Here is a 17,774-nt window from a genome sequence, read left to right on the forward strand (position 1 = left end):
CTGCCGGACCAGCGCTAAAGTGCGTCGGAAGGTGCGAGGCGCATTTTCAAGTGTCCGCCAGCCCGCGAGCAGCTCTATTTACCGGCATTTCCCCTTTCTGCAGTTCCTGACGGCTCGCTCGCCCTGCGGCCGCCATTTTGCGAGATGTACCGCGTTTGCGAGGTGACTTCTTGCTATTCCTTGACATGCTGAATTTTTTACTGTTCTACATTGGGTTTTGGACATTGGCTACTGTTATTTGACTATTCTTCAGCTTTTGACCTCTCCTGCTGATTTAATAGCATGTTTAATTCTCTCCTCAAGTTTCGGCCGCCATTTTGTTTTTGATGTTTTCCTCACTGTGCTCTCGAGGGATTATTATGCTTCTCATGGCTTCTTCCTGTTTCCTGTAGCCCTTGGTTTTGCTCCCTGCTGCTGTCATTCAAACCCAGGCGTCCTTGCTGAGTTGCTGCTGAGTTTTCAGGACCTTTTATTGCTATTTCTCCTCACTTTAACGGCTGCTTGTGCTGGGCTCTCCTTTTCCACATAGTGCATTTTTCAATTGACTCTTCACTACAATGGCTACGTCCCGCTCAAACCGTAATGTTGCTCTTCAGCAACGCTCTGTCTCTCATGCGCCTTTGGCAGATAATAACCCTTTCAATGTGTTGCAGGACTCATTTGATGATTCACACTCTGATTCTGCTAGCATCAAAGGCTCTAGTACTCCTAAGTCGAGCTCCACAAAGCCACTTTCCAAAGCTGTCTCTCCATCTTCGAATCTCAACTCAGGAAAGAGGTCTAAAGCTAATCCTCCTTCTCCTACAAATATGTCCAGCGCAATTTCTATGGAACTTCTTTTGGAGGAGATTCGAGCCCTTCGACCATACATGTCGGAGACCAACTCCCGCCTCCAGAGTCTTGAGGATAATTGGTCTCACACACAGCAGAGAGTGGTGGATATTGAAGATTCCCTGGCTTCAGCTCAAACGGTCATTGTCCAGGTTCCCACTATGAAGAAGGAGATTGCTTCTCTCAAGCAGCAGGTTGAAAATTTGGAAAATAGAAATAGGCGCAATAACCTCAGTATTTATGGCCTTGCCGAAAATCTTGAGGGGTCCACTCCAATTTCATTTTTTCAATCTTTTCTTCCCACTCTCCTCAATATTCCACCTTCGCCTCCTTTGAATATTCAACGTGCGCACCGTCTAGGTCCAGTATCTCATTCAGCAAATGTCTCCACTTCTGTAAAACCTAGAGGTGTCATACTGTACTTTCTAGAATATACTGACCTCCTTCGAGTTCTTCATGCTGCCAGACAAAAAGGAAAAATTTCACACAATGGCTCTAACCTGTTCTTTGCTCAGGACTATGCTAAAGCTACTGCACACCGTCGTAAACGATTTTTGGACATGAGACCTGCTTTACGGGCCCTCAATGCCTGCTACGGACTCTTTCATCCTTGCATCTTTAGGGTCACTTATAATAACAAGACGACATCTTATGAAGATCCTGTTCGCTTGCAGCAGTTCCTGGATTCCTGTCATGCCGAAACGATGGACATCCTGCAACCATGATGATTTTTTGTCGCCTTTCTTGTTTTTTCCTGTGATGTTCCCTCTATTTCCTAGTGTTGGTTTTTCTGTGTAATTGTTATGTAGCTAATGTGTTTTATCTCCTATTTTGTTCTCATATTTATTATTTTTTCTTTCCCCTTTTCCTTTAGTTGCTGGTCTTGTGGTCCTTACCATTTGTTATCCGTTTATTCCTCCTCATTTGCCCGGTGGTTCCTCCCCTTGCCGCGTCTCCGTGGAGTCTTCGGTCCATTGTGCTCCCTTCCTTTATGGCTCCTCCATCCCCAGTTCTCTTGTATTTGTACGGTATGTGTTTTATTATCACATTGATTATTGTTTTTCTCTTCTTTTTGTACTCACTTTTTCCTCTTTTTCCTCTCCTTCTCCTCCTTTCTCCTTTTTTCTTCTCTTCATTTTCTTCTTTTTTATATCTTCACATATTGCGTCTTCCCTTTTCTCTTTTCTCAACTTTCAGCAGTTCCTTGCATTTCTTCTCCCTTTTCTTCATTTGCTGCACTGTTACTTTTATGCATGATTATTTATATATTTCGGATGTTGTTTAAACTTTTCAATGGCAATTAATATTATCTCTTGGAATGTTAAAGGTTTGGGGTCTCCTATCAAGAGACAGCGTGTTCTTTCTCAGTTGGCTCATCTGAAAGCAGATATAGTGTTGTTACAAGAAATACATGTCAAAGATGTTGAAGTTTCTAAGCTACGACGTAATTGGGTGGGTCATGTCTTTGCTTCTCCGGGGACGGGAAAGCGTAATGGGGTTGCTATTTTGACTCATAAACGTTTGAATGTTCAACTTGTTCAACAAGATAATGATACGGAGGGCAGATGGGTTGTTACATCATTACTGGTCAACAAAATTCCTCTCACCATTTTTAATGTATATGCCCCTACCATTCCTGATAAGTTGTTCTGGCCACAAATTCTCTCCTCCACGATGCAGTATACTGATGATTATTTTATTTTTGGTGGGGATTGTAACACGATTTTGGACCCTTTCCTGGATCGTAGATCTCACTCCCGATTTTCCCCATCTCCAATCCATACTCAATTCACCTCCTTTATTGACCAACGATCCCTAGTTGATTCATGGCGACTTTGTAACCCTACCCTACAAGAATACACGTATTTTTCTCCAGTCCATTCTTCCCAATCCCGAATAGATTATCTTTTTATTTCCAAAGCTCTTTCTCAACTCATTACTCACTCAGATATAGGTTCCATTTTAATCTCCGATCATGCCCCGGTTTCCCTTCAGCTGGATTTACTTCCTCCTAGTAAGGGGACTAAGCGTTGGAGATTCAACAATTCCCTACTCCTCGACACTACATTCTCTACATCCTACCTTCAATTTGCTTCTCTTTTCTTTAAAGAGAATGAATCCCCTCAGACCTCCCCCCAACTGATATGGGACACATTTAAGGCTGCCTCTAGAGATTTCATCATTTCTTATGTTGCCAAGAAGAGGCGTCTACACACACAGTCTATTTCTACGCTTACCGCTCGTATTAAACATTTAGAACAAGTATATTACTCCTCCAAATCTCAATTTGATCTTAATAATCTTGTATCCGCCAAATTATCCTTCAATAAGTTATCCACCGAATCTGCGAATTTAATTTTACTTAAATCCAGTGCTAAGTACTATTCCTCTCAGAATAAAGCTGGTAATATGTTGGCGAATTATCTTAAAGTTAAGAAAGAACGCACCAAAATTGAATCGATTGTCTCCTCCACTAATACTATTCTTCATAAGGATGAAGATATTCTGGGTGAATTTTCTAATTTTTATCAGAATCTTTACACTCCTGAGTCACCCCCTGTCCCCTCAGTCATTGATCATTACTTATCTTCTATTCCTTCTCCTTCCGTTTCTGATGTAGATTTCTCCTCTTTAGACAAAGACATTACATCTGTAGATATTTTAGAAGCCATTCGTGTCCTTAAAAGGGGGAAAGCTCCAGGTCCAGATGGTTTCTCTATTGAATTTTATTCTCATTTCTCTGCTTTTCTTGTGCCTAAGTTATTTCAATTATTTTCTTTCTTTATTTCTTCCCAAAAGTCTGCAGGTTCTTTTCAAGAAGCACTGATTTGCCTTCTCCCCAAGGATAATAAAGATCATACTTTCTGTAAAAATTATAGGCCTATTTCTTTGATTAACCTTGATTATAAAATTTTTGCAAAAATTTTAGCTTTACGTTTAGACAAAATTTTACCTCAAATTATTGGTAAGGAACAGTGTGGATTTATCAAAGGTCGACATCTATCAGATAACACACGTTTATTTTTTGATGTCCTTACTTAATCGCACGCTTCCCCTCACTCTTTGGCTGCTATAGCTTTAGATGCTGAAAAGGCTTTTGACAGAGTTAACTGGCCCTTCCTTTTATCCTCTCTTAAATGGTTTGGTTTTGGGTCGCAGTTTCTTTCTTACATTTCTTTGTTATATTCTTTTCCTAGGTCTTTTATTTTTGCTAATGGCCTTGTTTCCTCTTCTTTTCCTTTATTTCGTGGAGTTCGTCAAGGCTGTCCTCTATCACCCCTTCTTTTTATTCTTGCTTTAGAACCTTTCCTAACAAAGATCCGACTCAATGCCATTATTTCAGGTTTCTCGTATGGAGATAAACAAATAAAGTTGTCCGCCTATGCTGATGACATTCTTCTTTTTATTTCTAATCCTCAAGTTTCTGTTCCAGCGTTCCTCTCTGAAGTCTCTGATTTTGCAACCGTCTCAGGGTATAAATTAAATGTCGATAAATGCGAGATTCTTCCCCTTAACAAATTCTGTTTTCATGCGGATTTTTTGATATCTTCTTTTCATTGGAATCCCTCTAAGATTAAATATTTAGGCCTTTGGTTCGCTCCATCCATTAAAGAGACAGTGGCTCTTAATATTAAACATTTACATACTACTCTCACAGATTCTACGTCACGATGGCATCCGTTATTTTTATCTTGGTGGGGAAGGTTGGACTCAATTAAAATGATGCTGGTTCCTATCATTTTATTTTTTCTTTCTAATCTCCCTGTTAATGTTCCAAAATCTTGTTTTAAAACTATTTATTCTATTTTATCCCGTTTTTTATGGCAAAATAAAAGAGCTAGAATGTCGTTTTCTAAACTTCGCCGCCCCAAACATTTGGGAGGTGTTAATTTTCCCGATTTTTCCTCTTACCATACTTCCTTTTTTCTTTCTCACTCAGTTTCTTTGCTGTCTCCTACTTTACTCGATGATACTTCTCTTCCCTTGTGGGTTGATGTTGAATCCACCTTTTGTCATCCCTTTTCATTTAAAGAGTTTATTTCTTTGCCCCGTATCCCAAAGCAGTTGTCTCTACCTACTCTTACGACCTCCAGGAAACTTTTTCTTCCATTGTTTCAGACTACCCTTGATAGCCATTCACGTTTTTTACAGTCTCCTCTTTGGTATAATCCTCTTATTAAGATCAAAAATAGGACTCTTTTCTGGAAGGCTTGGTATGATCAAGGGCTTTTTTGGGTGCATCAAGTTTTTCAACATGGTGCTTGTATTCCTTTCCCTACTCTTCAACATCGTTTCTCTCTTCCTCCTTCCTTCCTCTCTAAATTCACTCTTTTGACCGCTGCGGTTCAATTAGGTTATGACTCCCTTCCATCCTCTACCTCTTGTTCTTCCTCTTCTTCTCCTCTTACACTCTCTTTTCTCTTATCTTCATCTTCCGCCTCACAGATTTATAAAAAATTACATGATTCGTCTCCTACCCGAGATAAATCAACCGTTGAACTAGCATGGGAATCAGACTTAGGTGAAACGTTCTCTACCTCCTTGTGGCAAAACATATGGAATAAAATACGGAAATCCTCTAGAGCAGCCAACACTACCCAAACTTTGGGGTCGATCAGGATGGCGGACGGAAGAGCCACCGCGGCCCTGGAGTAGGCGGAAAAAGCCTTTTCCGTGTCCGCCTGCCGCGGATACTCCGTCCGCCATATCAGGATAGGAAAACGTGTCAAATTTCCGTCCGCGACGGAAAAGCACGCTCCGCCGGCCAACTACACACGACCACGCGGCGGACGGAACACATCCGGATGCTCCGCCGTACGCACTGACGTCTAAGACCGTCCCCCAAATCAAGATGGCGGAAAACACACATAAAACCGCAGCGGAAAAACAACCTGTCTTAACACGGCGGAATCCCCACAGCGAACATAGGTGACACAGCCGAGATACCCACCGCAAGCTGACCACCACCATGGACCCGGCGCTACACGCTTTCCCGATGCTCTTCGCGATCCACCACGTCCTAGTCATGGCCTACTATGGACGACGACGCAGGTAAGGTACAAACCATTGGCTGTCTGGAGGGGAATACCAGCAAGGGACGTGACGTAGGGAGGGGGAGTGTCATGTTACCGAAACCACTGATGAGAAGCATATACGAATACACATTTGCAGTACGCAAGCAGGAATGGCAACGACAGACCACGAGACTTGATAGACTACCTTTATTGTCCAAAATAGGGGTCAATCACAGTGTATGCGTGAGCATGGGCAAAGTGGGCACCAGAGCAGGTACAACATAGCAGGCAACGAGAGGGCAGCATGCAGTATCAGAGCATCAACAGGGCATTGTGCAGTACAGAGCAGGTACATCAGAGCAGGTAACGAGAGGGCAGCATGCAGTATCAGAGCATCAACAGGGCATTGTAGAGTACAGAGCAGGTACATCATAGGCAGGTAACGAGAGGGCAGTATGCAGTATCAGAGCATCAACAGGGCATTGTGCAGTACAGAGCAGGTACATCAGAGGCAGCACGTGAGAGGGCCAAAGTGCATCAACAGTCCATTGCACAGAACAGGCCCATCAGAGGCAGCACGTGAGAGGGGCAAAGTGCATCAACAGTCCATTGCACAGAACAGGCCCATCAGAGGCAGCACGTGAGAGGGGCAAAGTGCATCAACAGTCCATTGCACAGAACAGGCCCATCAGAGGCAGCACGTGAGAGGGGCAAAGTGCATCAACAGTCCATTGCACAGAACAGGCCCATCAGAGGCAGCACGTGAGAGGGGCAAAGTGCATCAACAGTCCATTGCACAGAACAGGCCCATCAGAGGCAGCACGTGAGAGGGGCAAAGTGCATCAACAGTCCATTGCACAGAACAGGCCCATCAGAGGCAGCACGTGAGAGGGGCAAAGTGCATCAACAGTCCATTGCACAGAACAGGCCCATCAGAGGCAGCACGTGAGAGGGGCAAAGTGCATCAACAGTCCATTGCACAGAACAGGCCCATCAGAGGCAGCACGTGAGAGGGGCAGTATGCAGTATCAGAGCATCAACAGGGCATTGTGCAGTACAGAGCAGGTACATCACAGCAGGTAACGAGAGGGCAGCATGCAGTATCAGAGCATCAACAGGGCATTGTAGAGTACAGAGCAGGTACATCACAGCAGGTAACGAGAGGTCAGCATGCAGTATCAGAGCATCAACAGGGCATTGTGCATTACAGAGCAGGTACATCAGAGGCAGCACAACTACGTGTCCCTACCAACCCGTCACAGGGACCACAAGAGTGCCACGCAGTTCTCAATGGACACACCATGTGAAGTAACATTTGAGTGAAGTGTACAGCACCTCACATCACAGATTCAGGGGGACTGCGTGAACTACCTGCCTCGGACACACTGGCAGCACCAGCAACAGGAGTGTGAGACACAGCCACAGCCCGAGTGACACACACATGGGCCACGGACCCAGACACACTGGCAGCACCAGCAACAGGAGTGTGAGACACAGCCACAGCCCGAGTGACACACACATGGGCCACGGACCCAGACACACTGGCAGCACCAGCAACAGGAGTGTGAGACACAGCCACAGCCCGAGTGACACACACATGGGCCACGGACCCAGACACACTGGCAGCACCAGCAACAGGAGTGTGAGACACAGCCACAGCCCGAGTGACACACACATGGGCCACGGACCCAGACACACTGGCAGCACCAGCAACAGGAGTGTGAGACACAGCCACAGATGTAGTCACTGACACGTGAGCCACTGACCCAGACAGACTGCCAGCACCAGAAACAGGAGTGTGCAACACAGCCACAGATCTTCTAACTGACACGTGAGCCATAGACCCAGATACACTGCCAGGACCTGCAACAGGAGAGGGCACAACTGACACTGTGCCACCATCTGATACATGAGAGTCAACTGCACCAGCGCCACTGGGACAACTGAAATGATGAGCCACAGGGCTGTATGGGCCAGGAGGCAGGGTGGGCCTGGGAGCTGGGGATAGCTCACCTTGAGCCAAATCGGGGTTGGCAGGTGTCAATGGTGTGTGTCTGCGTTTCTTAGGGAGGTGTGAGTGCACCCTGGACAGGACAGGACTGCCAAGTGGTGGGGACTCCAAAGAATCACCACCCAGCATAGGTGGAGCAACTGCTGCCGGGGATCTGGTTTCGGGGGAGGTGCTGGAGCCTGCTTGTCGTTTGCTCTGTGCCTGCCGCCTGGACTCGGAATGATGTGTAATGGGGGATGCAACAACAGGGGACACCCTCCTCTGCTTCTGACTGGCCTGGATGGGAGTGGAGGTATGGGGGGACTCCGCCGCGGAGACATCAGTTTGGCGTTTAGTAGAAAACATCAGCCTCAGTGCAGCCAGGGGTGAAGTATGCCTGTCCTTGATAGCGCCATTGTCCATGCTAGATGCCTTGTCCGTAGGTTGTGCCTTATCCTTAGGTGGAGTGTTGTCTCTGGATGTAGCCTGTGCCCTGCTCGCCGCCCTGTTCCTGCCAGCAGACTTGTCGTCTGTGGTGCACCTGCCTCCAGCAGACACCTGCTCCCTGTGTGTGTCCCTGCCCTTGGGAGTGTTCCTATCCACTGCTGTGGGCCTGCTCTTGGGAGTCTCCCTGCTCTTAGTAGGTGCCTTAGTCTTCTCACTGTCCTTGGGAGTGTTCCTATCCACTGCTGTGGGCCTGCTCTTGGGAGTCTCCCTGCTCTTAGTAGGTGCCTTAGTCTTCTCACTGTCCTTGGGAGTGTCCCTTACCTCTGCTGTGGGCCTGCTCTTGGGAGTCTCCCTGCTCTTAGTAGGTGCCTTAGTCTTCTCACTGTCCTTGGGAGTGTCCCTTACCTCTGCTGTGGGCCTGCTCTAGGGAGTCTCCCTGCTCTCAGTAGGTGCCTTAGTCTTCTCACTGTCCTTGGGAGTGTCCCTTACCTCTGCTGTGGGCCTGCTCTTGGGAGTCTCCCTGCTCTCAGTAGGTGCCTTAGTCTTCTCACTGTCCTTGGGAGTGTCCCTTACCTCTGCTGTGGGCCTGCTCTTGGGAGTCTCCCTGCTCTTAGCAGGTGCCTTTGTCTTCTGACTGGCCTTGTCCAAGGAACAGTCCATGGACATGTGAGTATCCCTTGCCTTCAGAGTACCTTTCGTGTTGAATGCCTGTGTAGCTCCGGAAGGCATGTCCCCCAACAACACTTGTGGATCCTGTGTGTGTACTCCAGTGCATCTGACGTCGTCTACGTGAACAGATTTAGCTGATCTAGGGGATGGGGTCTGTGCCCTGCGTGCCCTGACGTGCTGTCTGACGCTGCTTCTAGTGCAATAACCTGTATTTGAGTCCTGCTCTGAATAATCACTACCCCCTGAGACATCCAGCGGTGTAGATGGGGAAACAGAAGTAGCACCCTGTTCATTCGACTGTACTATTGCAGACGACACACTGCTTGCCAATGACTGCACTGTCCTGTGTAGACCTGCAAGATCGCCATGCATCCCTTCCATGAATGCCACCACCTGCCCCAACTTCCTATCATGGTCCTGGAAAGCATTTGTCATATTGGTCTGACCCACACACAGCTGTCGCAGCAGATCAACGGCCTCAGCACACAGTGCATTTTGGCTCACCGTGGCAGGGGCAGCGGTGCCTGCACCGAACGCCACTCTGCTCCCCCTACTCCTCCGGCCACGAACAATACATGGTGCAGTTGGCGGAAGTGTGGGCCCTGTGTGCTGTCTTCCGACAGAAGGTGATGAGTGCCCACTCCCAGTCTGTGACAACAGTGCAGGCTCACCAAGAGTGTCCGACGAGGAGGACGATGGTGTCTCCACATGCGAGTCCTCAGGGACGGTCCTGTCCCCCTCTCCGGCGCTGGCCTCCTCCGTGTCAGTCTGCGTGTGTGCGAAGTCTGAGCCGGACTCATTTCCTCGGCTACTCTCCACCGTCTGTGGCTGAGTGTCCTCTGTCAAAGCTGAAATGCACAGAAAAGATGTGTGAGTCATGGGCACACTCACGTACAGAAGGAACAGGATAGCCAAATCACATAGCAGACAAAGGTTCATGAGCCCTCATCCTGCACATGGCCCACCCCTACCAGTCATCCTCACATTTTCTGCCATGGGGCCATGGACCACTAGGGGATGTGCTTTAACACTCAACTACTAAGCAAGTGGCGTGTCAACATGGCGGACCTGGATGTCAAATGAGTACCACCCAATGGGACCAAAATGCCATCACAGGCATACATACGCAACACGGAACTCAATAGTGTGTCTGTGCACCAATACATGCATAGCACTCACAAGTTTCCTACACAGACAGTATGCTCACCGCTAGTTTGCTGTTGATCGGCACTCAGACGTTCGGCCAGTTCAGGATGCGTCACTGCAATGATACGGTGCATGAGAGGGGTCATGGAGCGTCGGGCCAGACGGGGCGTCCTTGGAATCAGGCCCAGTGTTACTTCCGCTACATTCTTGCTCAGCCTGGAAATGTCGTCCCAGCGTTTGTGGCAGTGTGTATGTCGTCTGTTGCACACCCCCAATGCCCGTACTTCCCGTGCTATGGTCCTCCACAGGTCCTTGCGAAGGTGCAGCTTGACCTACCATGATGGGAGACAAAAGGGTTTAAGTCAGTGGACAGGTGGCCTGTCACACACATAGGGGCAAGACGTTACTGTCAGCAGCCATGCACAATCAGGAACATATGTCTAGCCCACACTACACAGCTAAGATAGAAATAGGCCTGATCATTTGGCCCCCTCATGCACACCAACATGTCCCACACTGCACTTACCACCCGTCCCGGTGCGCCGTAGAGGCGTCCATAGTTGCGGAGTACACCGTCCACGAGGACATCAAGCTCCGCGGAGGTGAAGGGTCGAGACCGGATCTCTTTGCCACTCGACATGGCAAGATCACGGAGTATGGCACTAGAGCAGCAGTCGGTGGTCAGCTCAGCAGCAGCAGCAGCAGGTTGAGGTGATGGTCACAGGCAGCAGTCGGTGGTCAGCTCAGCAGCAGCAGCAGCAGGTCGAGGTGATGGTCACAGGCAGCAGTCGGTGGTCAGCTCAGCAGCAGCAGCAGCAGGTCGAGGTGATGGTCACAGGCAGCAGTCGGTGGTCAGCTCAGCAGCAGCAGCAGCAGGTCGAGGTGATGGTCACAGGCAGCAGTCGGTGGTCAGCTCAGCAGCAGCAGCAGCAGGTCGAGGTGATGGTCACAGGCAGCAGTCGGTGGTCAGCTCAGCAGCAGCAGCAGCAGGTCGAGGTGATGGTCACAGGCAGCAGTCGGTGGTCAGCTCAGCAGCAGCAGCAGCAGGTCGAGGTGATGGTCACAGGCAGCAGTCGGTGGTCAGCTCAGCAGCAGCAGCAGCAGGTCGAGGTGATGGTCACAGGCAGCACTGGTCCCCAGGGTAGGAAGTTTCATTTTGGCCAAGACACATATATAGGGCCCTCAGCACGTGTCAGTGGCATACGTCGCCAGCAATTGGTCAGCCCTGGAAGCGTGATCGTGAAATGGGCCAATGACTGGCCCTGTTGTTGCGGTGCACAGCTTCCGCTACTTGCGATTGGCCGTATGCGGCCAGCGTCCCTCTTCCCATTGGCTGCATGTGCAGGGACCGTCACGGGCACACATCGGCAACCGCACGTGCAAGCTTCAGGCACGGATGCTTCAGTTGCAACAATGTACTATCACTGGCGCCTCCATGGCGGTGCACGTACACAGCGGGGGAGGTGCAGGCCTATACACCCTGCAGATGTACTCAATGGACATGCCAGTTCATGACCCCCCTTACAGTCACCTTGCATCATCCACCGTACACCGGCCGGAGCGGCCGGCCCATGAACAACCGCCGTGCCCGGCCATGAACAACCGCCGTGCCCGGCCATGAACAACCGCCGTGCCCGGCCATGAACACAACCGCCATGGCCGGGCACGGCGGTTGTTCATGGCCGGGCACGGCGGTTGTTCATGGCCGGGCACGGCGGTTGTTCATGGCCGGGACCGGCGGTTGTTCATGGCCGGGCACGGCGGTTGTTCATGGCCGGGACCGGCGGTTGTTCATGGCCGGGCACGGCGGTTGTTCATGGCCGGGACCGGCGGTTGTTCATGGCCGGGCACGGCGGTTGTTCATGGCCAGGCACGGCGGTTGTTCATGGCCGGGACCGGCGGTTGTTCATGGCCGGGCACGGCGGTTGTTCATGGCCGGGACCGGCGGTTGTTCATGGCCGGGCACGGCGGTTGTTCATGGCCGGGACCGGCGGTTGTTCATGGCCGGGCACGGCGGTTGTTCATGGCCGGGCACGGCGGTTGTTCATGGGCCGGCCGCTCCGGCCGGTGTACGGTGGATGATGCAAGGTGACTGTAAGGGGGGTCATGAACTGGCATGTCCATTGAGTACATCTGCAGGGTGTATAGGCCTGCACCTCCCCCGCTGTGTACGTGCACCGCCATGGAGGCGCCAGTGATAGTACATTGTTGCAACTGAAGCATCCGTGCCTGAAGCTTGCACGTGCGGTTGCCGATGTGTGCCCGTGACGGTCCCTGCACATGCAGCCAATGGGAAGAGGGACGCAGGCCGCATATGGCCTTTGGGAAGTAGCGGAAGTTGAGCACCGCCATGGCGGCGCCAAATATGTGATCTTGTCAGACGCTGCACCGTGATGTGTTGTGTGCAGTTGCGTCATGAGGGATGTAAGCGTGATTGTGAAAGGTCATATGTCATACAATATAGCATGTGTGTCCATACAATGGACATCGGTCGGCACACAATGGGCAACAGATGTGCATTTGTACGTGTTGACGTCGGGTTTGACCCTACAGACGTTGTTACATCTTCACAACTACACAGTACATCACGGCTGTGTGGCCAATTAATGCATCTGTTGTCAGTTTCTTGTTGTGTCGAGGTGACTACAGTGGTGGTGGTACACATGCATTCCGTGTATGTGATTTATACGTTCTGTCACCATGCATGTCATTACCGTATGCACATCATCATTGGTGGTGGCATTTGTGCTTGATGACATGGCGTGTGTAAACTTATCGTTTGTGTGCATGCAGTTGCATGAGTGTCTGTGATGTGTCTACGATACATTAGGGTGACGACTGAAGTTTTGTCAGTAAGGTACACATGTGATGGAGTTGTACACGTATGCGTCGTTTGTAAGTTGACCTAAGTTACATCTCTCTCCCACACAGGAGGGCTCCAAATGTGCATCGCCCATACACTCTGCTGGAGGATATGGTAGACGAGGAGGTGATTCGGAAATTCAGGCTGGATCGACGTCGGTTGCTGGAGCTTGTGGCTCAATTGTCTCCTCATCTGCAGCCACGTAGAACGTATCCTGGCTCGTTTACACCCACTGCAAAGGTCATGGCGGTACTACATTTCTTCGCTACTGGCACATTTCAGTATACAGTTGGAGGTGCCGGGGGTATGTCACAGGCCATGTTCAGCACGGTTCTTCGGGATGTGTTAACAGCTATGATGCTGTACAAGGATGAGTACATACATTTCCCACGTCCGGAAGAGTTGCCAGCTGTCAAAGCTGGTTTCTATGCACTGGGCCACATACCTCACGTTGTGGGCTCAATTGATGGCACGCACATCGCGCTCATTCCACCACGGGCACGCGAACAAGTGTTCAGGAATCGAAAACACTTTCATTCGCTGAACGTGCAGGTGGTGTGCCTGGCGAGCAACATCATCTCCCATGTGTGTGCAAGATTTCCTGGATCCGCACATGACGCCCACATCATGCGAACCAGCAATGTCCCACGACTCATGGCAAATCTGCCACCCGGTCAAGCGTGGCTTGTTGGTGAGTGTGCAGTGGGGACTCTTGTGATCTCTGTGTTGCATGGGGTACCCACCATATCTTGTTCTGATGTTTGTCTCTGTCATCCCCCTACATAGGCGACTCGGCTTACCCAAACCGGCCCTGGCTCCTCAGTCCCCTACGTAATCCGAGGACGGCGGGTGAAATGCGGTACAATGAGGCACATGGAAGGACACGGAGAGTCATCGAACGTACCTTTGGACTGCTCAAGTCTAGGTTTCGGTGCCTCGATAAGACTGGAGGGGCCCTGCCTTACTCACCAGGAAAAGTATGCAAGATCGTGATTGCCTGCTGCATGCTCCACAACCTGGCAGTACGCAATAACATTGAACTGCTGTTGGACCCTGAAGACGAAGGAGTTCCTCGGCCTCCCATCACACCCATGTCGACTGATGAGGATAGTGGTGAGGAGGAAGGTGTGGACCAGAGGCGCCAGCTCATTGATCGCTACTTCCCTTGAATGTGAGTATGTACCTCTAGTGGCGGTTGACAATGGCTCATGTATGTTTTCTGGTGTTGTGTGGATATGGGGTTAATCAGCTGGGTGTGGTTTGTGATGGTTGCACATGTGTGTCTTCATGTCTTTGGACATAGGAGTGTCCATGATGTGTGTGCTCCCATCCCATGCTTGTGTGATGGTTGTCGTTTGTGTAATGTTGCTGTGCATTGTGTTGTGATGTGTGTGAATCTCTTTAGTGACGTGTGTTTGCTGTCTCTGGTTTTCTCTAGGTCACTCCCGCAGCGCCATGTTCATGTGCGACTATGATCCCTGTACCTGTTTACGTCTGTATCTGATGGCAATCATGTGAATAAACATGGAGGCAAAACATCATTGTGTGAGTAAATGCAATTTATTGACAGGTTGTGCTTTTGTGCTGGTGAATATTTACAAGTAAGTGGGGGTGAGGGAGTTGGAGTTGAAGGTAATGGCAGATGAAATGTCCGTGCTGACACAACATTGGGGGGTGTCAGGCTAGTCCAGCAGACCAGTGGCAATGATTGTCTATGTGGGACAGGATGGTTTGCAGGGTGAATGTCTGGCACAGGCAGTGGCATTGTCAAGGTCGTCCCCTCTTGGAGCGTGTGCCTGGCGCTCCAACACTGCTCTCAGCCACTTCCTGCCTCGGCCGCCCCCTCCGTCTCGGAGGTGGTACAGAGTCAGCTGGGAGGGCAGGTTGGTGATGGGCCACATCCGTCGCCAGGGGCTCAGGTGGTGGTGGCGGCGGTGGAGGCGGAGGCGGAGGTGACGGGGGAGGCGGAGGTGACGGTGGCGGTGGCGCTGACACACTTGGTGGAGGGGGGTGGGGGTTGTTCCGGCCAACCCATTCCCTCCACATCGTTGCCTGCTGGCCCATGATCACCAACATCTGGCCAAGGATGCCAGAGATCTCGCGCAGGATGTTGGTGTTGTCCACTGAGTCCTGGTGAACACGATCAGCGTTTGCCTGGGACCGGTCGTATGAGGCCTGGCACCTGGCAAGAGCTTGTAGGGACTGTGCCACTGGCTCGGGTAGCTGTCCCTCCTCTGACCGGCGGTGTGTGGCTCGCCTGATTGGCAGTTGTCCCGTTGCCTGTGTTTGTGGCCCACTCACCCTGCTTGTGTGTGGGGCCGTTGGACCAGCGTTGCGCGCTGGGTCATGCTGGGTGGCACCGGCAGGAGTCGTGGTGCTGGTGGTAGTGGTGGTACTGGTGGTACTGGTGGTACTGGTGGTACTGGTGGTGGTGGGGACTGTGCAGATCACAGAGACAGGTGCCGCGGGAGTCACACATGCGACGTTGGTCGGTCCCGGGAGTCCCTGTGAGCCAGATGGCCCTGGCTGCGTGCTTGGTCCCGCTCCATCCTCCGCCCCGGAGCTGCCTGTGTCGTCGTCATCAGAGAGTCCTGTAGGTGTGGGAGGCGAGGCTGGCGGCCGGGTACTGCTTTCCCCAGTCAGTTGACGATCACCTGAGGGACAAGATCGAGCTGGTCAGTAATGTGGACAGTACATGGTTACATTGATTTGTAGACATTTCTGTTTCCTGTCGCACACACCCCACCCTCCACCACCACCACCACCACCACCCTCCCCGTGCACATGGGGGCCTGTTGGGAGTTGTAGTTTGGGCCTCTCACACACCCCACCCTCCACCACCACCACCACCACCACCCTCCCCGTGCACATGGGGGCCTGTTGGGAGTTGTAGTTTGGGCCTCTCACACACCCCACCCTCCACCACCACCACCACCACCACCCTCCCCGTGCACATGGGGGCCTGTTGGGAGTTGTAGTTTGGGCCTCTCACACACCCCACCCTCCACCACCACCACCACCACCACCCTCCCCGTGCACATGGGGGGCTGTTGGGAGTTGTACTTTGGGCCTCTCACACACCCCACCCTCCACCACCACCACCACCACCACCCTCCCCGTGCACATGGGGGCCTGTTGGGAGTTGTACTTTGGGCCTCTCACACACCCCACCCTCCACCACCACCACCACCACCACCGCCACCCTCCCCGTGCACATGGGGGCCTGTTGGGAGTTGTAGTTTGGGCCTCTCACACACCCCACCCTCCACCACCACCACCACCGCCACCCTCCCCGTGCACATGGGGGCCTGTTGGGAGTTGTAGTTTGGGCCTCTCACACACCCCACCCTCCACCACCACCACCACCACCACCCTCCCCGTGAACATGGGGGCCTGTTGGGAGCCATGGACATGTTAGTGTGTTGGTGTCCGACGTGCATGGGTTGGGGCGTGGGGGATGTTTATTCTCAGTTGTGTGAGCCTGACCATGTCGTGCTGATCGTGGTGCTTGGTTTGTACTCACCAGTCTCTTCTCCTTCGTCAAGGCCGTCTAGGCTCTCTGGGTGTAGTATCACCAGCACCTTCTCCTCCCAATCGGTGTAGGGTATGGGCTCCGGGGGTGTGCCACCGCCAGTAAGATTGGCTCTGGCGTGGTTTTTCGCTCGGATGCCCTTGACCCTGGTCTTAAGGTCATGCCACCGCCTCTGAATGTCGTGCTTGGTCCTCGGCACAGTCCCCGACGCATTCACCCGAGTGACGATCCTGTCCCACATGTGGTTCTTTTGCGCCACGGTCGTCTGCTGGACTTGGGCCCCGAAGATGTTGGGCTCCACACGGATAATTTCATCTACCATTACCCGCAACTCTGTCTCCGTGAATTTGGTTTTTTTTTTGGGTGCCATAGTGTGTGGTGCTCAGTGTGTGAGTTGAGTGAGTTGGGAGGTGCAGGTGTGTGGTGTGTGATGTGTAGGATTTGTGTGGTGGGTGTTTGTGTGGTAGGGTGGTGGGTGGGTGTCTTCTATGTGATTTTATGTGAGTTAGCAGTGTCTCGAATGGCCCTCTTGCTGGCAGCAATGCTGTGGTGCAAGGGATTGTGGTTGTGTGGGGGTGTCTTTTTGTAGTCGTGTCTCAATGGTTGTTGCGAGTCAGGTGGTAGGTGGGCGTGTTGACTTGTGTGCATTATTGGATAATTGGGACGTGTCATGGTGGCTTGTGCTTGGGGGGGGGGGGCCTTGTCAATGTTCGTATGTTTGCTTAGGACTTGCGGTGCACTTTCATACATTTGTTAGGCGCTAGGGATGTTGTGCGTGTTGGCCTTCCGCCCTGATGCTGTGGTTCTCGTAGCATTGTTTCCGCCGCGGACGTGGATGGCTGTGAGTTCCGTGGTACGGGCAGATTTATCCTAATTGCGGCCACGGAGTATTCTCAGGTATGGCGGTACATGTTTTATTTTCCGCGGTCATTTCCGTCCGCGGCAGTGGTTGTTCATTGGACTCCGTCCGCCGCGGACGGACTTGGTTGTGTTCCGTCCACCGCGGACGGTGTTGGTTGTGATCCGTCCGCCGCGGTCGGAGTTTCGTGACATGAATATCCTAATCCCAACCGCGGTTTCTCCGCGGCGCAGCCGGGAGTAAAATTTCCCCCACCATGGCGGACAGTACCCATTTCCGTCCGCCATCCTAATCGGCCCCTAAATTTTTTCTTTATAATCGTCTTATGCTCACTCCTGCACGATTACATAAAGTGGATTCCTCTATTCCCTCTACATGCTGGTCTTGTATGGAACCAAGATCGGATCTCAAACACATGCTTT

The sequence above is a fragment of the Lissotriton helveticus genome, chromosome 5_1 (assembly GCF_964261635.1).
Source record: "Lissotriton helveticus chromosome 5_1, aLisHel1.1, whole genome shotgun sequence".
In the NCBI taxonomy this organism is placed as follows: Eukaryota; Metazoa; Chordata; class Amphibia; order Caudata; family Salamandridae; genus Lissotriton; species Lissotriton helveticus.